This window comes from Hippopotamus amphibius, chromosome 11, assembly GCF_030028045.1.
Source record: "Hippopotamus amphibius kiboko isolate mHipAmp2 chromosome 11, mHipAmp2.hap2, whole genome shotgun sequence".
In the NCBI taxonomy this organism is placed as follows: domain Eukaryota; kingdom Metazoa; phylum Chordata; class Mammalia; order Artiodactyla; family Hippopotamidae; genus Hippopotamus; species Hippopotamus amphibius.
In genome coordinates this window covers 6,611,661-6,637,274 of record NC_080196.1, presented here as the reverse complement: position 1 = coordinate 6,637,274, position 25,614 = coordinate 6,611,661, and the positions used below count along the sequence as shown (strand labels likewise).

The window sequence follows — 25,614 nt, the reverse complement described above, 5'->3', positions numbered from 1 at the left end:
GGTCCGCTCTTCTCCAAGAGCTTACTAGACATGGTTTTCTAATGATTGGCATAGATGGTTAGGCTTGGCATATGTAAGAGCAATGGTGATGCTCTAATGCACCCATCATGTCTCAGAACCTGCTCTCCTGTCATTTTTATAGAAAGACTATTGTGAAGGGTTCAGTCAGGAGGGGTGACAGAGGTAATCAGGAACATAGAGAAGCAAACCCATCACTCCTCCCTGGGTGCTGCTCCAGGGCAGAGTTCTTGAACTTCCATTTGTCACATACATATTCTTGAATTATTAGAGTTAGCCTGAAAGCTCTGCAAAGGCAGGGATTTTGTATCCTTCATCTTGAAGCCCTACCTACCTTTCTGATGTTCAGTTCTTCACCCAGGACCTGTCACATTGAGTAAGAGCTCAACATATGTAGTGACTTAAACTTAGATTTAAATTAAGCCACAATAGTTCTTGTTTTGAGGGGTTACACGAAGGCATATTACTACTGCTACTGGAAATAGACCACCAAGTGATCTGCTGCTCCAGACAGTCAGGAATCTGCCAGCCACCAGATGAATATGGAAATATCACTAAAGCTTGCAGCTCAAGGACCATGTTGTGATTTGTGCCAGTAAAATGGATGCCTCCTACTTTTTCTCCCATTTGGGCTCTTCTGATTTCAGTTCTTATAAAACCTAAGTCACATTAGCAACATTACTTAAAATGACTCTAAGACATAATTTTTTAGCCTTCCAGCTTTTTCAGGATGCAAAAACACACTAGCCGTCATCAGGGTAGTCATGGAGCAAACCAATCCACAGCATCCGACAGTGTCCTTATCACCACCTGGAACTGGATTAATTTCTGATTGTTTTTTATTATTTTTCTCCCACAGGTAGGCTGTAAGCTCCAAGAAAGAAAAGATTGTTTTGGTTTTATTCATTTTTGTATCTCTATACCTGGAAGAGAGTCTGGCACTTTTTGGCCACTCCTTAAACACTTATAAATGTAGAGTGAATGGATAATTTAAATAACGGATATGTAGCCATACCTGAGAAGGATGAAGTGGAAGTTGTGTTTCTAGAACACAGCTTTGGGCCAGAAGGTTGGAGAACACTGATGAAATTAATTGAGGAAAACACCAAAAAATCAAATAATATCCCATGTTCATGTATTGGAAGAATTAATACTGCTAAAATGTCTAAAACATACTACGCAAAGCAATGCATAGATTTATTGAAATCCCTATCACAGTTCCAATGACATTTTTCACAGAAGTAGAAAAAACAATCCTAACATTTGTATGGAATCAAAAAAGACCCCCTAGTAGCCAAAGGCAATTTTGAGAAAGGAGAACAAGTCTGGAGGCATCACAGGTCCTGACTTTAAACTGTATTATAAGCTTGAGTAATCAAAACAGTATGGTATTGACATAAAAACAGATGCATAGATCAATGGAACAAGATAGAGACCCCAGAAATAAACCCATGCATATATGGTCAATTAATTTACAATAAAGGAGCCAAGAATATACATTGGGGAAAGGATAGTCTTTTCAGTGAACACAAGGGTATTTTTAAAAGGGTTAATGAAACAAAATGCTGTTTTTACTGTTTCGCTGGACTTGAGGACATAACTGATGTTCATCATCTTAATCTCCTACCACTCTTTCTAGAATTTCTACACTCTCCACTGGTGTTTAGACTCATTTGGGTAACTTGATTGACATGGAAACCCAGATCATCATTCCTGAGTAGTCTAAGAGCATTGAATCTTGCCTTCATTGAACCATGGTTGCTGCGACTGTTCATTTACCATTATCACCAAGTACGGAAGCACCAAAAGACACCCCTGTGGATCCTGTGGGTTAGTGTTATCCCTCCCTGTCCTCAGGGTGCAGTAGCAGTAGGAGCTTGTTATGGTTATTAGAATAAATTATCCCAATACTCAAGCAATTCTTTTCCCTGTCCAAAGTGACCAGGCAGTAATCACAGCTACAATTTCAGTGGAAAACTTACTGGGTCTCCTGGTAAAAGCATTTCCCCATTTTGGAACTGAGGCAGAAGATAGATGGACCCCTGGGGGCAAACGGTTGGAGTTTGTTCTCTGTGGACTGATACTCAGACGAAAATAATAGGATAATTAAGAGAAGAGGCTGGGCCCTGCCCAGATAGAAGATAAGAAACCACATATTTCATACATACTGTGCTCTTTTATTTCCTAATAAATACTTTACTTGTTTCACTACTTTCTGTCTTTGTGGGAATTCTTTCCCTGCAAAGCCATAGGGCCAGGGCCTTATCACTGACCATGGTCTAGTGGCTAGGATTCGGTGCTCTCACTGCAGTGACCCGACCTCAGTCACTGGCCAGGAACTGAAACCCTGCTTCAAGCTGCTGCAGGCCAAGGCCACCAGAGATCAGAACCAAGATTTCTATTCTGGTAGAGGTCAAGCATGTGAAGATAGTACATTCACATTCCATAAATAAATCACTGGGAGTAGTGTTGGGAGATTGGAAGTAAATGGGTGGAAAAATACATAGCAGGTAAATGCTAATAAGGCTGGAATGACTATGTTAGTATAAGGGACTTCAAGATAAAGTGTATTACAAGAGATAAAGTGGAACATTTTAAAATGATTAAGGTATCAATTCATCAGGAAATTATAACAAGCAAAAATAAGCATGTGCAAAATTTGACAGAATCAAAAAAATGTGTAATTCTACAATTATAGTTACAGATTTTAATGTCCTTCTCTTAGCACTTGATAGAACAAATAGGCAAAATATTAAAAATCAGAAGACAGAGAAGATATGAACACTATTAACTACCTTCATCCAATTGATGTTTACAGAATACTACAGAATACAACTGCAGAATACACACTGTTTTCAAATACATTCAGTATACTCACCAAAGTTTATGCAGGGCCACGAAACATCTCAATACACTTAACATGATTGGGATCCTACAGAGTATGTTCTCTGACCCCAAAAGAATTGAATTAAAAATGTGTAACAGTAAGACATTTAGGAAGGTCTCAACTATTTGGAAAGGAAGTAGATAATATATATCATTCAAATCAATGAGTCGAAGAAGAAATCACAAGGAAAATGAGAAAATATTTCACACTGAATGAAAATGAAACACAATGAATTTTGGGGAATGCTGCTAAAACAGGCTCTGTGTGTAATCTATAGAAATCCTCTGCAATGTTGCTTGATATTTGCTAAGTTATCGACGGGTAGGACACCAGCAATTCTGGTACAAATTCTGGAGTTTATATTCTTGCCTGTCTTGCGGGGAAGGTGGCTGTTTCATCCAGTGCTGAAAATACTGGTTTTTAATTTCTTCTTTCTCTTCTAAGAATCATCGGCAACTTGAACACATAAGGAGTTCAAGATATTATTCTATGTAATTCGAAGCTATTTAGAGGCAGCTTCTATGATCAGTTTTTACTCACAACACTTCTGACACCAAATGTGTAGGATTTTTTCACACTCATAAACAATTCTCTAACTCTATGATTACCAACTAGGAGTCAAAAGATTCAATTCAATTCTGATACTAACTACCTGGGGTTAGCACAGACCCCACAGGTCAAGGGCTGAGTCCCACATGACTAAGTCCCCACCCCCACTTCAGATGCCAATCACAAGGTCTCCTGCACTTCTGAATGATGGACCACAAATTGAGGGTGACCAGGATCCTGTCCTCAGGTTCAGTAATTTGCTAGGATGCAGGAAAGCACTTTACTTATGACGACTGGATCCTCGTAAAGGATACAAGTCAGAAAATTCAGATGAAAGAGCCGTGTAGGGCCAGTTACTTTCATGGGTGGGGACGTGGAGCTTCCATGCCCTGTCTGGGCACACCACTCTCCCAGCATCTCTGTGTGTTCACTGATTTGAAAATCCTCTGAACGTTGTCTTTTAGGGGCTTTTATGTAAGTTCTGTTACTAAGGGATAGTTAGTTAATTATCGATTACAGATGATTAACTCAGTCTCCACCCTCTCAGCTCCTGGAGTTCTGGGATGGGGCTAAAAGTTCCAAACATCTAAGCACTGGGTTGATTCCTCCAGCAACCAGCCCCCATCCTGAAGCTGTCCAGGGGTCCACCAAGAGTCACCTTCTTAGCATAAACTCTGGTATAGCTGAAAGGGGCTTATTTTGTATAACGAAAGACACTCCCCCCACCTTTATCATCCAGAAAATTCCAAGGGTTTTAGAAGCTCTTGTGCCAGGAACCACAGAGAGAGATCAAATACACACTTCTTATTATGTCACCATATCACAACTTCCAATTAGGAAACCAGTCAAGCCACGCTCAACTGTGGGGTCCTTCCTGGTTAAACCAAAGAGGGTATTTTATGAACCATCTCTTGGTCCCATTGAGTGGCTCAAGCCACTGGGAGTGAAAATGCCTTCTTCAATTAATTTGTTACTATAGCCTAAAAGACAAAGTTTCCTATTTCGGTCAGTTATCAAATCCCTGCTCTGTGTACAGAATGGTTACGTGCTCCACACGGTTTATGTAGCTCAACTAAGTCTGGCATTATGCCTTTGAGGAAAAAGTCTTCGCTTGACAATTTATGTATTTCATTTAGAGTGTAGTTGACAAGGAATGCAGATAGAATTTCACAGTGAGAATCTCTTTCACTATGCAACATAAAGTAGTGGTTTCTTATTTCTTATGCTTTTTATGGCTTGTTTGACTTGTCCTGAAAGACTAAGTATAGTCCACACTTAGGCATTTTTCTGAGATAAAAAAAGTTTCCAGTATAGCGACTAATGAAACGCTCAGTGGGATAAGGGCTGCATTATGGCTCCATCGTTGTGCGGATGATGTGCGCCACTAGCATAAGCACTGTGTTAGTCAAATGCCTAGAAACCTGTTCACCTCCATTCCTGATTTGAAAATTACAGAATTACGCTCCCTCTACGTTCATTTGTACGCAATTAAACAAATGCCCATGATTTTCCAAGTGCAATAATTTGTGTTTCACTAATTTTTTGGTAGCGAAATTGACTTAAATGAAAGGCTACTGAGATGTTTTAGATCTCCACCGAGTTTGATTTGTATACATTTTAGAGATAGGTTTGTTTAAGTTCAGTCATGCAAGCAAAAGGGCGTATGACTAAACGGCCTGTTTTAAACCAAAGACAACATTCACATGAGGGTAGGGCCATCAGTGAAAAAGAAGGCGGGAAACATTTGGTTTTATACTTTCAGCCATTATAATCTGAGTAAAGAATTCTTTTTTCAAAGATGAGGAAAACTCCCCTCGCTTTAACAGAAATTACAATGTTTCCCATGCAAATAGAAATCCTCACTTTATGTCGATGTCTGCGGTAAATTAACAACCACAGTATCATTCATGGGCACAATCCATTTACCTTTTCAGCAAAGGGGTCATTTGTTCATCTCAAAGGAATTCCTGAGAGCAGAAAAGCAGAATGTGTACATAGAAGAAAATAACAATGTGTACCAAAGAGAGTATCAGGAGTTCAGCTTATAACTTTATAAAAGCTTATAGATAAATACAACTTCACCCAATTTGTTATGCTTGCTATTAAATTACTGGATATTTCCCACTTCAGTGGGAATCCATTTCCCAAACTGCCTGGTGTACTGTGGATAGTGTTGTATATACAACAGGGATAGTCATTAATTCTTTCATAGATAGAGATTGAATTTAAAATAGACTAAAGTAAACATTCCTGTGCCTTTTGTTTGATGTTAAAGCAGAGTTGGGAGGATAAGGGCATGTACACTACATAAACACACATGCATAAACAATGCGATACACTAACCAAACTGTCAGAGCATCTTAGGTCCTGCAGAAAGTGAAGCAATGAGAGGGAACCAAAGAAAATGGAAGCAAGAGGACAGTAGTCTTGGTTCCATCCATCTAGAGACAGATTATCTGTCATAGAAATTTCTGAAACATCAACTTGAGGAATTCTGGAGAAAATCAGCTTCTACCTAGAGACAAGGTGAAGCCTGATGCTGCCTTTACACTCAATAACTATCCTGTCATAGATACCCTTCTTCTCCATCTTCTGAGGGTTTTTAATCACCTCCAATGCATGATATATTCAGCACAGTTTGAAGCGTGTTCTCTTTAGGATCAACATGCCTACAGACTGAAAGAAGACTTTCTGTTTTCAGCTGGCTTTGCAGGCTGCAGGCTTAGCTACAAATTATAATAGATGATGAAACTTGGTTACACTATAGCAGTTTACACTGAGGCACCAGGGGACACTTTTCAGTAAGACTGGGTTTGACTTGCAGTTGTCATTTCTTTAAAAATAGGTGGTAGCTTAATTGTGACTGAGTAGTCTCATCCCTAAATTCCTGGCCACATTATGCAGGAGCCAGGACTACACCCAGCTGACCTCCAAGAGGGAAGGCTATGGTGGTCTCCCCAAGCAAAGGAATGTGCACCCTCGGAGAACTGCTGCCAGCAGACCCTTCTCACACATGGTACTCAGTCACCATCCAAACAACTCACTTCCCTTTTCTGCAAGAGTATGAGCGGCCTGAAGGAGAGAGGATGTTTAGCCTTTATCTTCTATCTTTGTCTGGGAGCCTCTTCTTTCTTGTCCTCTGTTCTACAGGGGAAGAGAGCTAATGTCAAAGCTTGTTTGGCTCTTACGTGTATCTACGAAGGCTGTCTCTGCATAAAGACCCTCCTTTCAGGAAGAAACAAACTATCCACCAAACCTTCTTCCATTCCTGACACTTAAATATCGTTTCTAAATCAGATGAATTAAAATGGGATGTTAGTAACCTCTCTTAAAAACATCCTTTATTTGTTCAATGAGAGTCATCAAAGATGCTGAGTGACACCCCACAGAATCACCAGAACAACCCCGGGGTACCGCTTTTAGAGCAGCCTTCCTAAGTAAGGCCTTCTCCTTTCTTCTCTTCTCACTCAAATTTGTTCTGTCAGAAGACAGTGTTTTATCATAGTTCACTCCTTCATTTAATTGTATTGGACAAGATTGTTATACAGAATGAGAAGTTATTTTCATGGTACTATTTATTCCTAAAACATATTCAAACATGTATCTTGCTTAGTGAGATAAAGCTTAATATACTAGGAGCCAAAGGATTTCTGTTGTTAGGCAAAATGATGATGAAAGTCAAGTTATCTCTATTTTATTTTCTCAAAAAATGCATTCTAAGATAAGGTTTATTCTTTCTAAACTTAACTTTCCTTTTTCTCCCATGTGATCCATTGACACCTGTATAACACACTCCTTTTAAGAAATGGACGTCTCAATAAATGGGATACAGTCCATGTAAGAGAGTCCAGCCATCAGTGTCTGCGTGGGTCTCTTGCTCTTGTTTCTTTTTCTTACAGAGACCATTACAGGGTTTGGCACAGCTAATACTAACTCAAAGGCTTACTTTTATTTATTTTTTTTATTTATTTTTTTATTATTATTATTTTTTTTGGGGGGGTACACCAGGTTCAATCAACTGTTTTTATACACATATCCCCATATTCCCTCCCTTCCTTGACGCCCCGCCCCCTCGAGTCCCCCCCACCCTCCCTGCCCCAGTCCTCTAAGGCATCTTCCATCCTCGAGTTGGACTCCCTTTGTTATACAACAACTTCCCACTGACTATTTTACAGTTGGTAGTATATATATGTCTGTGCTACTCTCTCGCTTCTTCTCAGTTTCCCCTTCACCCCCCGCCCCCTCCCATACCTCGAGTTCTCCAGTCCATTCTCTGTATCTGCGTCCTTGTTCTTGTCACTGAGTTCATCAGTACCATTTTTAGATTCCGTATATGTGAGTTAGCATACAATATTTGTCCTTCTCTTTCTGACTTACTTCACTATGTATGACAGATTGTAGTTCTATCCACCTCATTACATATAGCTCCATCTCATCCCTTTTTATAGCTGAGTAATATTCCATTGTATATATATGCCACATCTTCTGTATCCATTCATTTGTTGATGGGCATTTAGGTTGCTTCCATGTCCTGGCTATTGTAAAGAGTGCTGCAATAAACATGATGGTACAAGTTTCTTTTGGGATTATGGTTTTCTTTGGGTATATGCCCAGGAGTGGGATGACTGGATCCTATGGTAGTTCTATGTGTAGTTTTTTAAGGAACGTCCAAATTGTTTTCCATAGTGGCTGTACCAACTTACAGTCCCACCAACAGTGCAGGAGAGTTCCCTTTTCTCCACACCCTCTCCAACATTTGTGGTTTCCAGACTTTGTGATGATGGCCATTCTGATTGGTGTGAGGTGATACCTCATTGTGGCTTTGACTTGCATTTCTCTGATGATTAGTGATGTTGAGCATCTTTTCATGTGTTTGTTGGCCATCTGTATGTCTTCTTTGGAGAAATGTCTATTTAGGTCTTCCACCCATTTGTGGATTGGGTTATTTGCTTTTTTGGTATGAAGCTGCATGAGCTGCTTGTATATTTTGGAGGTTAATCCTTTGTCCGTTGTTTCATAGGCAATTATTTTTTCCCATTCTGAGGGTTGCCTTTTAGTCTTGTTTATGGTTTCTTTTGCTGTGCAAAAGCTTTTAAGTTTCATGAGGTCCCATTCGTTGATTCTTGATTTTATTTCCATGATTCTAGGAGGTGGGTCAAAAAGGATGTTGCTTTGATGTATGTCAAAGAGTGTTCTGCCTATGTTTTCCTCTAGGAGTTTGATAGTGTCTGGCCTTACATGTAGGTCTTTAATCCATTTGGAGTTTATTTTTGTGTATGGTGTTAGGAAGTGTTCTAATTTCATTCTTTTACATGTTGCTGTCCAATTTTCCCACACCACTTATTGAAGAGGCTGTCTTTTTTCCATTGTATACTCGTGCCTCCTTTGTCAAAGATAAGGTGCCCATATGTGTTTGGGCTTACTTCTGAGTTCTCTATTCTATTCCATTGATCTTCCTTTCTATTTTTGTGCCAGTACCATACTGTCTTGATCACTATGGCCTTGTAGTATAGTTTGAAGTCAGGAAGCCTGATTCCACCCACTCCATTTTTCCTTCTCAAGATTGCTTTGGCTATTCGGGGTCTTTTGCGTTTCCATACAAATCGTAAGATTTCTTGCTCTAGTTCTGTGAAAAATGCCATTGGTAATCTGATCGGGATTGCATTGAATCTGTAAATTGCTTTGGGTAGTACAGTCATTTTCACGATGTTGATTCTTCCAATCCAGGAACATGGTATGTCCCTCCATCTGTTTATGTCATCTTTGATTTCTTTCATCAATGTCTTAAAGTTTTCTGCATACAGATCTTTTGCCTCCTTAGGCAGGTTTATTCCTAGGTATTTTATTCTTTTGGTTGCAATGGTGAATGGGAGAGTTTCCTTCATTTCTCTTTCTGCTCTTCCGTTGTTCGTGTATAGGAATGCAAGAGATTTCTGTGCATTAATTTTGTATCCTGCTACTTTACTGAACTCATCAATTAGTGCTAGCAGTTTTCTGGTAGAGTCTTTAGGGTTTTCTATATATAATATCATGTCATCTGCAAAGAGTGACAATTTTACTTCTTCTTTTCCAATTTAGATTCCTTTAATTTCTTTTTCTTCTCTGATTGCTGTGGCTAACACTTCCAAAACTATGTTGAATAACAGTGGTGAGAGTGGACACCCTTGTCTTGTTCCTGTTCTTAGAGGGAATTCTTCCAGTTTTTCTCCATTGAGAACAATGTTGGCTTTTGGTTTGTCATATATGGCTTTTATGATGTTGAGGTAATTTCCTTCTATGCCCATTTTCTGGAGAGCTTTTATCATAAATGGATGTTGAACTTTGTCAAAAGCTTTTTCTGCATCTATTGAAATGATCATATGGTTTTTATCCTTCAATTTGTTGATATGATGTATCATGTTGATTGATTTGCGTATATTGAAGAATCCTTGCATCCCAGGGATAAACCCCACTTGATCATGGTGTATGATTTTTTTAATGTGCTGTTGCAGTCTGTTAGCTAGTATTTTGTTGAGGATTTTTGCATCTATATTCATCAGTGATATTGGTCTGTAGTTTTCTTTTTTTGTGACATCTTTGCCTGGTTTTGGTATCAGGGTGATGGTAGCCTCGTAGAATGAGTTTGGGAGTGCTCCGCCTTCTGCAATATTTTGGAAGAGTTTGAGAAGGATAGGTGTTAACTCTTCTCGAAATGTTTGATAGAATTCGCCTGTGAATCCATCTGGTCCTGGGCTTTTGTGTGTTGGGAGATTTTTAATCACTGCCTCAATTTCTGTACTTGTGATTGGTCTGTTCATGGTTTCTATTTCTTCCTGGTTCAGTCTTGGAAGATTGTATTTTTCTAAGAATGTATCCATTTCTTCCAGGTTATCCAATTGATTGGCATATAGTTGCTTGTAGTAGTCTCTCATGATGTTTTGTATTTCTGAGGTGTCCGTTGTGACTTCTCCTTTTTCATTTCTAATTCTGTTGATTTGCATCTTCTCCCTTTTTTTCTTGATGAGTCTGGCTAATGGTTTATCAATTTTGTTAATCTTCTCAAAGAACCAGCTTTTAGTTTCATTTATTTTTCTTATGGTTTCTTTCCTTTCTTTTTCATTTATTTCTGCTCTGATCTTTATGATTTCTTTCCTTCTGCTCACTTTGGGGTTTCTTTGTTCTTCTTTCTCTGGTTGTTTGAGGTGTAAGGTTAGGTTGTTTATTCGATCATTTTCTTGTTTCTTAAGGTAGGACTGTATTGCTATAAACTTCCCTCTTAGAACTGCTTTTGCTGCGTCCCATAGGTTTTGGGTTGTTGTGTTTTCGTTGTCATTTGTTTCTAGATATTTTTTGATTTCCTCTTTGATTTCTGTAGTGATTCCTTGGTTGTTTAAGAGTGAATTGTTTAGCCTCCATGTGTTTGTATTTTTTGCAGTTTTTTTCCTTTAATTGATATCTAGTCTCATGGTGTTGTGGTCTGAGAAGATGCTTGATATGATTTCAATTTTCTTGAATTTGCTGAGGTTTGATTTGTGACCCAAGATGTGATCTATCCTGGAAAATGTTCTGTGTGCACTTGAGAAGAAAGTGTAGTCTGTCGTTTTTGGATGGAATGTCCTATAAATATCAATTAAGTCGAGATGGTCTAATGTGTCATTTAAAGCTTGTGTGTGTTTATTTATTTTCTGTTTGGATGATCTGTCCATTGATGTAAGTGGGGTGTTCAAGTCTCCCACTATAATTGTGTTACTGTCGATGTCCCCTTTTATAGCTGTTAGCATTTGCCTTATGTATTGAGGTGCTCCTATATTGGGGGCATAGATATTTACCATTGTGATATGTTCTTCTTGGATGGATCCCTTGATCATTATGTAGTGCCCTTCCTTGTCTCTTTTAATAGTCTTTACTTTCAAGTCTAATTTGTCTGATATGAGTATTGCTACTCCAGCTTTCTTTTGACTTCCATTTGCATGGAATATCTTTTTCCATCCCTTTACTTTCGGTCTATATGTATCCCTTGGTCTGAAGTGGGTCTCTTGTAGGCAGCATATAGAAGCGTCTTGTGTTTGTATCCATTCAGCCAGTCTGTGTCTTTTGGTTGGAGCATTTAATCCATTTACATTTAAAGTGATTATTGACATGTGTGTTCCAATTACCATTTTCTTAATTGTTTTGGGTTTGTATTTGTAGGTGTTTTCCTTTTCTTGTGTTTCCTACTTAGAGAAGTTCCTTTAGCACTTGTTGTAAGGCTGGTTTGGTGGTGCTGAATTCTCTTAACTTTTGCTTGTCTGGAAAGCTTTTGATTTCTCCCTCAAATCTGAATGAGATTCTTGCTGGGTAGAGTATTCTTGGCTGTAGGTTTCTCTCTTTCAGGACTTTCAGTATATCCTGCCATTCCCTCTGGCCTGCAGAGTTTCTGTAGAAAGGTCAGCTGTTATCCTGATGGGTTTTCCCTTATATGTTGTTTGTTGCTTTTCTCTTGCTGCTTTTAATATTTTTTCTTTGTGTTGAATTGTCGTTAGTTTGATTAATATGTGTCTTGGTGTATTTCTCCTTGGGTTTATTCTGTATGGGACTCTCTGTGCTTCTTGGACTTGGTGAATTATTTCCTTTCCCATGTTGGGGAAGTTTTCCACTAGAACCTCTTCAAATATTTTCTCAGACCCTTTCTTGTTTTCTTCTTCTTCTGGGATGCCTATAATTCGAATGTTGGTACGTTTAAGGTTATCACTGAGGTCTCTGAGGCTGTCTTCTAGTCTTTTTATTTTTTTTTCTTTTTCCTGCTCTGTGGCGTTTATTTCTCCCATTCTATCTTCCAACTCACTTATTCGTTCTTCTGCCTCAGTCATTCTGCTGGTTATAGCATCTAGAGTATTTTTAATTTCAGTTATTTTGTTATCCATTGCTGTTTGTTTTTCTGAGTTCTTATGAACTGTTTCTTGTACTTTCTCTATTTTGTTATTGAGATTTTGTATCATTTTTACTATCATTACTCTAAATTCTTTTTCAGGCATTTTTCCTATTTCCTCCTCATTTATTTGGTCTTGTGGGTTTTTTTCCTGCTCCTTTGCCTGCATGGGGTTTCTTTGTTTCCTCATGGTTGTCCAAGCTTTTGGGGTTGCTTGTCCTGGTGATAGAGGTGTTTATAGAAGACTGTCCAAGCCTCAGACTAATGTCCAAGTATTGGATTAAACGAATATTCAGTCTAGGAAACACATACATGTATAAGACTCACAATTATTGAATCCGTTAGGACATAAGGCTCTAGAAAGACCTGACAGAACCCCAGTGTGCTATCAGATATTCAAAGAGAAACCCAGCAGAAATTGACAACTGAAACAGAACAAATCAGAGACAAAAGCAAAAGCAAACAAACAACAAATAACACCCTACACATACAAACATCAATCCAGGGAGATTTTGTAAGCTAGGATCAAATATAGAAATGAGCTGGAGTACCACCAGAGAGAATGGAGATTCTCAGAATGTAATTAGACAACTGTACTAAGAACTAAGATAAAGACAACAGCCTAATATTAATACCAAGGCAGTGCATCATCTGGAGAATAGAGCAAGGAGTCTGAGCAGACCGATAGTGTTGCTTATAAGTATGTTAAGATAAAATAAACTTAAAAAGGCTGGAAGAAAGGGGAACAGAAGAGCGTAATGTGGTTGGAAATATGCAAAGAAAAAGAAAGGAATAGAAGTGTATAAAAGAAAGGGATGAAAGGAAAGTATGAGAGATATTTTGTCCGTACTACCAAAAACTTAGCTAGATATAGAAGTATATAAAAAGGCAAAAAAAAAAAAAAAAAAAGAATAAAAAATATCCTTAAAAAATTATGTTGTAAAACTTGTAGATCCCTTAGGGCTAAGATCCTATTTAATAAATCAAAAAAAAAAAAAAAAAAGAGAGAGAGAGAAAGAAAAAAAGAAAAAAAATCCAGAACTGATCCCAGAATGGACCAGTTCAATAGGTATTGATACTACTATTTCTGTTTCCTTAGCATCTCAGCTGTAAGTGTCCTTCTCCTTGCCTTGGGTTTTTTTTTTTTGCGTTATTCTGTGACCAGCAGAGGTTCCTTTATTGTTCGTCTGTAAGCCTCGGTGTGTGGGGAGGGAGAGGGTACAATAGTGGCTCCTTCTCCTGGGAGTGAGTGAGCAGTGGCGCACTGTTGTTTCAGTCAGGCTTGGAGGTGCCTGTTGCAAAGGGCGCTGGTGGCTCAGGCGTACACAGAAAGTCTTAGAGTTGGGTCTCTCTCAGGGTTTTTTCTTTTTGATGCTGGTTTTTTTTTCTCTCCGCAGCCTCCCTGCTGCTGGTGTTGCAAGGAGTTTTAATCTTGCCCCGCCCGAGCGCCTGAGGGTGCTTGTTATCCCTGAGCGCCTTAGGTGGCCCGCAGGGCGTCTCTCCACTGCCTGTTGCAGAGGCACCAAAAGAGAGGGAGAGGCTATGCGCACGGCTCCTCCCCCCCGCCCGGGAGCCTGCAGCCTCCAGCCGCCATCATGGCCGGGCAGCTCTCAGGGACCGGCACTCCTCTCCGCGGACCTCCTCCCTCCTGTCCTCTCGGTCCGTCACCCTACCGGCAACAATGTTTCTCACCCTCAACCAGCTCTCCGGTTCCCACGCTCCCGCTCCTGGACCCTCCGTTCAGCCGCAGATCGATGTCTTGTTCCGGGAACGCTGAGCTGCGCTGCGGACCCTCCGAATGTTTCTCACTCCCTCCCGTCTGCCACAGCTCCGCCGCTTCACCCTCTTTGAGCCCTCGTAGATGCCTCCCTACCGGCTATGTCGGGCTCCCCGCAGCCCTTTCTGGTGTCCGAGGCCGTCTGCTGGTGTTCAGCTGGTTCTCTGTGGGAATGACTGCGTCCTTCCGTGCATTCCCAATGCATCTGTGGAGAGGGATGCACTCCACGTCTCTCTACTTCGCCGCCATCTTTTTCTCCTACTTTTATTTTTAATTTCAAATTTGTGTTAAAGTATTATCCTAGTGATGTGTTTCCAACATAGGTCTTACAAATCCCAGAAGGTTTCCAGTTGCCTCAAAGGATACCGTAATCTCAAAATTTTCTCTTGACAATGATTTTTTAAATTCCCTTTTAGTACTAAAGACTATGATTTTACATGATCTCTTGAAAATGAGAAGCTATTGGTGAAATTCCTTAAATGGTCTTTGTTTGGCTCTTCTGGAGAATTAATGCAATTTAAAAAATCAATACATTTTCTCCACAGGCCATATTTTCCAGGAGATTATGATGCAGAAAATGAGAACTCTTATAAACTGCTGCTAAGGGTAATTTGGCAAAATGTGTACAAAATCTTCCATTGTCATTAACTGTCAATCAATTCATATGCGATTAAACATGACTTTAAAAGTCAGTCTCATTACTTACTGGTTATATTTCATTCACTTTATATAAAAAACTATTGTTTGAAATATTGAATACCAGTTGACATATTAATGTATAGAGATAAATTTGCCAGTAGGAATCTCAGTAGCTACAACTAGACCAGTAGCTACCATCTGACATAAATTATTCTATAAATATATGCTACGTGAGTAAAAGAAGAAAAGAATAAATGCATTAATCTAACATGTTCCAGATTATGACCTTATTTAAAACTGAATTAGCAACCTCAGAATTAAATATTGGGAATAAGTGACTGTTTATACTTTGGGTTATATAACAGAAAATGGTGTGTGTGTATGTGTGCGCGCGGTGGCTTAATACCAGTGAAGTGTTCTCTGTCTTATGAAACAGATTTCTTCCACGCACAACAATTAGGAATAGTACCAAGTTCGAAAGTGCTTAGCACAAGACAGCCCTGCTCTGGACCCCAAAATCATAGCAAAGTGATGAACTTTACGTCCTCTCCTCTCACAGAATACAAGGTCTGGGTACTGTAGGTATATACAGATACTTAGAAAGAGTATAAACTGAGTAAAGTCCAAGGACATTTAATTTCCTGTCTTTTGAAATGCAAAGTTAATTTCATCTGGACTTTGAAATTGATGTATACCAGAACTCACTGCTCAACTCAGCAACATTACAATATTATTTTCCCTTTTTTAATACTGTTCCCCTACTATGCCTAGAAAACAAATATTCCCCAGTTATTAACCAACTACCCAATCACCCTAAAGAGTCTTTCCTATTTCGAAAACAGCAGCATAATACTGAAAAAAAGTGATGAACTGTGACTTCTTGTCCAAGTCAACGGATCGTGCAATCTTTAGAATCAAGCTTTCCAATGTGCAGATTAATGTTTCCTGCAACATTAAGTCAAGTCATACCATACACAGCTTGATTACTAGATGTAATCAAAACCAAGCCTGCTGTTTTGCACTAGAATTTTCCAGCCAGAGTAAGTACTGTTACTGCCTACCTTTGTTTTTCCTACTTTTCATCTGATTCACAGGGTAGGGAAGCAAATGTAAGCAAGAGACAGAAAAGTAGGCTAAACAGGAACTTGGCATAGATCTGGCCTCGTTTTTGTCCCACCTTCTCCATATTGCAAACGCACCCCCAGCAGCAGGCATCAATGGCATGCACATCTAATTGCAAAAGTAATAAACAGAACCTGCATGGATGTTTCTCTCAAAGTTAACTCTGTTAATGTCAGACTGGCAGTTGTCTAAATATCTAATCTCTCCTTGAATCGATAGTAACCAATTTTAGACCTAAGAAAGGGTTAGGGAGTGCAGGGAAAGAATTATGGAAGAATGCCATTTTCAGATTTTTATGTGGCATTCTCAGAAGACCTTACTGATATGTGCTGGCAGGCTGAACGAAACAGCCAAAAGAATAGGATCTTTTGGTCCATTTTGACTCTAATTTGATCCACTTAAATGTTTTCATCAAAAGCAAATGGCTATTGGCTTGCTCATTCAAAACAAAGCAGAGAGAACTGAAACGCACACACGCATAAGCACGCACACACACACACACACACCCGCAACATTATGATAAAATTAGGGTAGTGACTCATGGTGAGGCCTAGACCAGCAGCAGCAGCACCTAGGAATTGGCTAGAAATATTAATTTTCCTGTCCCACACCAGACCTTCTGAATCAGAGACTCTGGGAATAGGACCAACAGTGGTCCTATTCTCAGAGTTTAAACAAGCTCTCCAGGTGTTTCTGACACACACAAGTTTGAGAACCACTGTATTAAGACACATCCCCCAGTTTTCAAATAAAGAGGTTCTTTTTGGGCCTAATTTTCCTAAATTTGAACCAAGTAATTTCAAGGAACCAAAAAGAAGCAAATGGAAACAAACTCTAGTTATGAGTTTTTATTTATTTGCTTCTTGAAACAACTGATTTTAGTATATCACTTGGACAAAATGAATTCATAGTACTTATGAAATGAAATTAGTAAGAATAAGTTATTTTTATAACTATAGGAGAAATAACTTAGGAATCTTGAAGGTGAGTCTAGTTCAGGCTTTCTTCACCTCAGCTGCAGTGCTATGAGAAGCTGTCCTGTGCATTGTGGGATGTTAACATCATCTCTGGCCTTTATCTACTGATGCCAGAAATAGTACCCTCTCCCCCAAGTGGCAAAAAACTTGAACTTGAAAATGTCCCCTGGGGAGGAAAATTACCCCCAAGCTGGAACTACTTATGTAGTAGATTATTTAGAAAAAATTTTGTTTGTTCATTGACTTTGAAAAACAGCATGTATTGGGCACCTACAATAAACAAAGCATTATTCATTGCTTTAAAGACACATATTCTACATTGGTATAGAAATGTCAATACATCAAAGTGCATTCTGATACTCAGACAGAACGGTTTGTAGCAAAGCACTGTGGTGTACTGGAAAGAGAACTGATTAGAACTTAGGTGACATGGCTTGTCTTATTTCATTAATAATTTGTTGTACCATCTTAGGAAGTCACTGAATCTTTTCAGGTAATTGTCTAATATTGCAACCTGAGGCTGGTGGGTTACATAATCGCTATGATGACCTCAAATTTTTATCGTGCTATCAACAATAGATACCTGTCACACCCAAGTGTAAGCACATGTATTATCTCCTTAGCCTTCTCAACTCTACGTGAAAGGTATTATTTCCATTTTTGAAATACATGTACCAAGACCCAGCCACACAAGAGAGTCGAGGCATCCTGACTACAGCCAGGTTCCTTCCCACTGCATCTCATCTGTCCTCAATTGTCCCAGAGCTGATTACCGGGAAGACATGGAATGACGGCCATGAAAAGATACTAGAGGAGAACCAAAGTCAGCACCAGCTATCCTGAAATAAGATGGGGTTTCTCCTTTGTTAGAATTAATCAAAATGAGGACAACGTAACACATGTATAGAGATAAGACAGGTTGCTAGTTTTCACTCCACCAAGGGTTATTGGAGCACTTTTGATTCGTTAAGTATTATGCTACTGCACCAGGATATGGACGTTTCTAGACCTTGACAGCTCCCAAGTTTAGCAGTCTGCACAGCACACGTCCCCTGGAAGAGCATCAATGGGAACAGTATAGGCAGTGGTCTGCTGGACAGGCCCCCTGTCTTCTGCCCTCCTCGGGAAGCAGCTGGAGAATGAAAGTGCAGTAAATGAAGACAAGCATAGAGACATCTGCGTGGAGCTCATCTGCATGGCTTATCCCCTTTTGAATGAAAAGCAGAAGGAATAAAAATTCTTAGGTTTCCTAATGGACCATTATGTATCCCTATTCTCATTGCCTCCATAGGGAGAACTTACCATGGGTACCACATAGCTCCTTGTCACTTACGCAGTGGCCCGAGCATCCTGCTGGGTTTGTTAAAGGGGTCCTCAGCTTCCACTTTTAACTTACTCAGTACAGCTCCTGAGAACTTGAGAACAAGTTCTTAGCCAACTACTTCTCTGAAATGTTACTATGGGAACCAGTTTATCCCAATTCATGAAATCATAACTGACCATTTTATTCAAATCTTTCACATCAAAGTTGACCCTACAAGGATATGAGGGGAGAAGAGCAGGATCATATCAATGTTCATCCACTTTTAACACCAGGATTACCCACAAGTTGTGGATGTGAAACATAATTGTCGAATTGGTATTTTTACAGGATTAAAAAAAATTGAGGTGAAATCACTTACCCACTTTATTACAGAAAATTAAGTGAATCGCAGCCAATATGCCATTGACCTATATGTCAGAAATCACATTCTTTTTGCTCTCTTATAAAAGCCATGGCTCATTTAGCATGTCTCAGACTTTGTCTGACAACGACTTACTTAAAATTCAGCAGAGCTTTCAGGGTCCCATTCCTGCTTTTATTCCTCTCGCAAGAAGGATCCTGAAAACAACAAGCAAAAAGCATCCAGGTGAGTTTCACTGGTTTTATTTCATTTTTCCAAACTTGAGAAAAAGCTTTGTCAGTCCATCTGTACGCAAATGGCAGGGCCGGTTGTGAAGCTTGGCTGCTGGCAGAGTGCTGGAATGTGCTTTCAGCGTTATTAGTATTCTCCATGGTTGTTTGTTGTCTGCTGGGGCAATTATCTTGCTTTAATTTAGGTCACTAATGATGTTATGAGAGAGTTTGATGGTGGTGTAATTTCTTTTGATGTTGTTTTTGTTGCTATTGCTTATATCAACTCATTCTGATTCCATAAAAGACTGAATTCTATACCCACCGAGGGAGGGTGGTGAGGAGAGGGTGGAGGGGTGCAAGGGAGAGGGAGGGAGGTGGTGAGTGAAGCCAGTGGCAGGGCTGGGCATTAGGGTCTGACCGCGGTGCTTCCATGGTGAGGATTTTTCTCCTGTGCCGCTCTGCTTCTCTCCCAGCGTGAGAGCTGAAGGCTAGGAGATCACACCACGCAGCTCTGTGTCTCGTCAGGTTTGAAATTATTTCCGACAGGCTACCAAAACAATTGGTCCCTCACTTATGCAGCTTTTACAGTAGTTGAAGTCTAATTTATAAGATAGACCATTCGCTTCAGTGATTCCATCTCTGATCCGCCCAAGCAGTCCTATGTGGAGACCTCATTTGGGGAACACGGAGCTTCCCCAAACCCACCTCCTCCTGTCTCCTTCCCCCTCCCCTACCTGGCCCCCTTGCATGGGCAACTTGGAGGCTCTAATGATTATTGTTCAATATAAATTCTTTCCTGGGAACTCAGCTTTCTTTCTTTCTTTCTTTCTCTCTCTTTCTTTCTTTCTTTCTTTCTCTCTCTTTCTTTCTTTCTTTCTTTCCTTCTTTTTAATTGTATGTAAAGTCACAGTATTTACTTGAATTGCATACATACTGGTTTTAAATGTGATTTAACAGAAACTAGCTGCTCTATTCTGACTCACTCCATCCTTCTGCATACTGAAGGAGGGATGCCTTTGTGTTCACTGACAGAGGCGTTATCCAGTCTGCTCTACAACCTGGGCCTCCTGCCTCTTTGCCTGCCAGGAGAGCTACAGGGGATACAGAAACGTGATTCAGAATTCCCAGCAGATTTTCTGGTAGAGGAGAACCACACTTTCAAAAACATCTACAGGATAAAGGAAGTAATTAGAACTTTGAAATATTATTTAGATAATATTATTTAGATTATATTATGTAGATAATGTTATTCCTTAGAAATATTATTATATAGAAGTAACACTCCAGAAATATTAGTACATCAATCTAATAGCGTAACAAGAAAAAGCTGAGGAGTGATGTCAGCAGAGTGGCAGCATAGGAACTTCTGCTCCCCCCTGCAAAAACACCATCAACTTGAGCAACTATCCACACACCAAAATACCCTCACAAGAGTCAAGAATTCCCGGTGAAGGATTATAGCATCTGGGTGAAGCACAGAAATAAGAAAGGGTGCACTGAGAAGGGTAGGAAAGACAGATTCACCCAAGCCCCAATCCCAGACAGCCCAGCCTGGAGACAGACATCCTCCGCACGGGGGAAGGAGAGTAAAGTGAGCACTGGACTCCACCAGGGACCCCAGCGCCTGCCTGACCCAGCACCAGGCTGACCCCAGAGCCTTCTGTGGCTCCTCGCAGGCTCCCCTGGACCCAGCATCCCCACCCTCCTCACCTTGGCACCTGCCAGCTCCAGTGGCCCTAAACGCATATTCTTGGCAACAAGTTCCCAGTGGGCTTCTGTGAACCCAGACCCAGCTCACCTCAAACCTGCCTTCCAGTGACCTAGGCGCCTCCCACAGTCCCAGGTGGCTTCCACAGCAGGACTTTTGTGCTATCAGGCCCCCAACAGCTTCCCATGAATGAAGAAACCTGTTCACCCTGGTGACTCCCTGCTCTAGGTCCTCCCCGCAACACCTCACCCTGGGGCCCGTCTACTCCAGCGGCCCAGGCAGTGTTCATGAGGCCATGCACCCGCTGGGCTCCCGTGAGTCAAGAAACGGGCTCACCCCATGCTGGCTGACTCCAAGGCCCATGTGGCTATGAAGACACCAGGCTCCCCAAATTGCTTAAAAACCATACACAGTGCAGTTCAGAGAGCATTCCAGTTAACAACTCATTTTATAGCTTTTCTCTAACCAGAGGCGTATACTGCCTGCTACACAGGACTGCTTTAAGCTTCTATTTAAGCTTCTATTCCAAATGCTGGCCAGTAAAGCTAATTTCTCCACATGTGATTCAGAAGCCGTCGACCCCAGTGGCCACTGTTCTCAGGACCATAACAGATCCCAAGAGCCTGCTTTTTCATTTCCCGAATTTTATTTGTCCACCTGCTGGGCCAGGTACACATTTAGGTATCTGAGATGTGGGAGGGTAGTTATCTATGTTACTGGCCTGTGGCTCATCTCTGAGGTTATAAAAGAGGACTGTAACTTCTGAGGATGCTGACAGAGTTCTAGCTATTCAGTATTTATTGAATCACTAGCTCCTAAAGGTAATGGGAGTAAAGGTCTCAATGCTCTTTATTGGTGGAGTAAATGTTTTTTAAACTAGAAGTATTGTCTTTTTATTTCAAATTTCTTCCTAGCATACTCTTTATCAATGAAGTTTTAGTTTCACTCCAAAATACTTTTTTAAACTTGAAAATAATTAAATAAGAATAAACAGATTAGGGTTATTGTCCAAAATATGAATACATGAACCCCACACAAGGTAAATACCATGTTTTAAAACCAGTGAGTAAACATGAAAATGAGAACATGAATCCAAAGAAAGAGCAACGTATGTGTCTGATACTCTTCTAGGCACTGAAGTTAAATCCTCTCATGAAATGTATATTCTATATGTGTGGCCAGGTCAGGAAAATCAAAGTTTTTCGAAGAAAATGTGAAATAAATTGTAGGGACCACAAAATACTTTTGAAAATGGCCTGTCATACTTAGCTGAGTCATTGAATAGATCAGTATGATATGTGGCATAATGACGACACGATAAACTTTGACGGCCGGGGTGACCTTAAATTATTTGATTTAAGGAAACAGTGGAGCAGAGTCACGTAGAGCAATCTGCCTGTGACTCAATGGGGAAAGAATTCTAACAATTTATTTTCACCTGGAAAAACTTGGCTCGTTTATTTTATTTTTTCCACCTTCCATACCAGTATAGGGATAGAGAAGTACACACAATGTATGTGAATCCCATGCACAGTTTTATAATGCTTTTATTTAAAAGTCAATGTTAAGCCTTGTGGAGGTTTGATACTTTCAGATAGTATCCAACATGTAGAAAAAGAGAAACCACAGATTCTGTTTCCCTGGGAACTGATAAAGAATGGAACAAACAAAAAGATGACTACATCTTAATCTCGTGTGAGTTGAGAGGGAGGCAAGATGATATGTTATAACAGGACTAACCTCAGATGAAAGAAAGCTTGCTTTTAGGGAGGGCCTTTCATGAATATCACTTTATGATTTTTGTCAGACCATTTCACCTCTCTGAGCGCTGATTTTTCTAGCTTGCAAAATGAGTGAGTCTCACTACGTAAAATCTAAAGTCACTTTCAACTCTAAACTCTCATGGTTCTTTTACACTCAGTTGCAAAGTGAGATTGGGTTGGGAATATTCCTTGCCTGGTTGAGTCTGTTTGAGACTGGAAACCTTAACAACTTTTATTCTTAATGTCAACTCCCTAAACCGTCATATCTTTTGGAAACTTTCCTATTTCCTTCATAAAATACTCCAATGCTAGCATCTTCATGTCAATAGGCAAACCAAGCTAGAAAAAAAAAGAAACAGAACGTAGACATAGAAGTACTCTAAACTAGCTTGGTTTTATGGAGTCTTGTTTAAGGAGAACTTCCAAATTCCAGCTGTGTACTGTTTAAATGTCTCCTTAAATGAAACTGACAGAGGGAGAATAGGATCCAATTAGTAAGAGTTTCCTTTCCTTGCATCGGATAAGTTAACATCTGTGCCTTCTGATAAGGCAGGCTAATTTTTTTAGTGGCATTTGCACTATTCATTAGTTCCCTTTTAGTACAAATAGTTGCCTCCAAAAATACCCCAGGGCTACAATGAATTGTTAGACAGGTGGGAGGGAGGCATCACCTGAGAAGCAAGCCTCTCCAGGTATACATTTGGACTTCCACACTAACAACGTACGTTGAAACGTGAACGTAAACTTTGTTAGTCGCACTGGGTATTTTAATACTCCCAAATAACGATTCACTTAATATAAGAAGAATATGATGATATTGCTAATGATGACAAGGTTAATTACTGATTTGTAGTCATCTGCTGATTCATTTAAAGGTTACACTTAGTATTTAAGAAAACACAGCAGCTTTTTTTTTTTTTTCCCCTTGTGATTATGTGTCCCTGTTTTGGACAGGAGAAAATTTTTTCTTACTCTCATTCCCAAATGTCAGGCCCTCAGGTTATATTTTTGTTTGCAGAATTCTCACCCCTCGTCTGATTTTTCTGCCAACTTCCCTTGCTCTATCATGTCTGACAATGTCCTCTGGAGCCTCCATCTGTCAGCAAGCACCTCTATCCTTCTGTTTCTTCACATAAACTTCCTTCTCCTCTGTCTTAAAGGAATTCAGGAAACACCAGTTCCCTTACAGTCAGTCCTTTTACTGAGAGGTCTCTGGTTCTCACCAGCACAACCCCTAATTACCATAAGGCCAAAAGGTGATGTGTCCTGTGCAACAATCTCTTCCCTTATGACCCATTTATTTCACAATACTCAGTCGATCTTCTCTGTCTATTCACAGCATCTCTTAAAAGCACAAGCCTATTTAACTCTAACGGGACTACTGAGAGATTGGGCCCAGAACTTTGTGTTTGCGGTATCTCCCTCCTCACATATCTTATAGGTTCTGAAATAATAGTCCTAATCACTTGCTATTTGTCCAAGAGGAGATCCATTGCTGTCAATCGCTGAAATATTTTTATAACAGGAACACTACAGGAGTTTTGAATGATGGGTTTCAGGTGTGATAAGGGTGTTCAGAAGTCATTGCAATCCATGTTCTTTTCTTGTCATTGTTGGACAAACAGTGATGGCCCAGGATTTTCCCCCCAGAGATCACAACAATACTAAAGGAGTAAGAAGCTGTTTTTTAATTAATTGTGATATGACTTACTTATCTATAGAGTCCAGATGACTGCAACTCTACAGTGATGCATAGAGAATCTATTTTATATTCTTTGCAGTTCTGGAAGGCTATCACTCAAATTATCCCTTGGTTTTTGGTCAGGCAAAATGTGACATGTTTAACATTTGATAGCAAGCAGAGAGAGGCGAGGGCATACAGTCAGATGTGGGATGGGCTTCACACTGAATGCTGTAACTAGCAAGTAGGAGCAGCAGGACCACTAGAGAAGCATTACAGAAGTAATGTCCCATATATAGAAAGTTCCAGGTCAGCATTTCTTCAGATGTGGACAAGGCTGCGGACTTCTAGTGTGAGGAGACATCAGCAATTGCCCTCCTCCCGAAACAACTCTGAAGTTGGGAAAAATTGTCAAAAACGATTACTTCACAGCTCTGGAAAATGACCAAAAGTAAACAGCAAATAGTGAAGCATTTATTCATGAAAAACCCTTGATCTCTAGGTAACAGTGAAGTCTGTTCTTAAATGGGAATTTTTGCCTGGAAATTTTCCATTTTCCCCTTCCTCCAGTTCAGTTGAGGTAATAGTGCTATTAAGGCAGGGCTGGCGGTAAAAATGCGCAGCTCTGTTGCTAGAAAAGGCTAATTTGATTTGGCACAGGGCAAAAATCCTATGCCCAGGGCGTTGTTAATAAAAGCAGCAAACTCGGTAGAAAGCAAAAGGGGGAAACAAGAAGGCGGAGTCCTGCTTTGGGTGAGCAGCAGAATGGTGGACTAGCCATTTGGCCAGGAGATCTTGGATGTAAGAGAGCCGCAGAGGAACTAAGTAAGCTCTATACACATGCCTGGCTGACTAGGAGGCTGTGTATCGTTTAAATGCATGACTCGAACCACATGCAGACCTGTCAGGAGAAGGTGGAAGCCTTCCTGGAATGAAGTGTTTGAGCACAAAATCTGGCCAAATGTGGCTCACCGCCAAACTGTGGAGATATTAGTATAATAGTTACAATGTGAGGCTATAAAATAAAAATAATAGTATTCAAAAAAAAAAGAACTGAACAGAGACCCAGTGGTCACACACTGTAAGGAAAGAACAATGACACAGATATAGTCCTGGCAAGTTTCTAAAAAACAAAGCAAAGCAGAAACAATAACACACAGGGGGAAATAATCTGAATCCAGAGTTTCTACAATAAGTTATCTAAAATTTCAATATTTTCAGTCAAAAATCATAGGGTATGCAAACAACAGGAAAGTGTAAGTAATACACAGGGGGATAAAAAGTAATAGAAACTGTCCATGAGTGAGTAAAAATGTTGCTTTTAGCAGACAAAGTTGTCAAAATAGCTATGGTATATATATGCGTGTTCAAAGAATTAAAGGAAAATAGGACAATGTCAAATCAACAAATAGAGATCATAATAAAAATGAAAAGTATATAAAGAATCAGGTGGAAATTCTGAAGTTGAAAAGTACAAAAACTAAAAGGAAAATTTTACTACATGAACTAAACAGCAGATAACAGACAGCAGAAGCGAGAATCCGTGAGCTGAAAGATAGAAACTTAGAAATCATCCAAATTGAAAATCAGAGGAAAACTGTTTAATAAAAATGAACAGAGAATCAGAGATTTATAGGACAACTGCAAGCCTACTAACATACGGGTACAATGGGAGCCCCAGAAAGAGAGGGTAGAGACCAAGGGGCAGG

General features: G+C 39.9%; 1 long non-coding RNA gene across 3 annotated transcripts in view; it reads left to right on the top strand.

Annotated features, from left to right (window-relative positions):
• The window catches only part of LOC130831327 (uncharacterized), a 142,681-nt gene that overhangs the window by 106,259 nt on the left and 10,808 nt on the right, over nucleotides 1-25,614 (top strand). Inside the window, exon 5 of one of the 3 annotated variants that reach the window (XR_009048034.1) lies at nucleotides 1,658-1,848. The exons of 1 other annotated variant lie outside the window; for it this stretch is intronic. This is a non-coding gene — a long non-coding RNA (uncharacterized LOC130831327). Of the gene's footprint in view, nucleotides 1-1,657; nucleotides 2,242-25,614 lie in introns of those variants that run through there. One more of the 3 variants, XR_009048033.1, reaches the window with a different exon arrangement.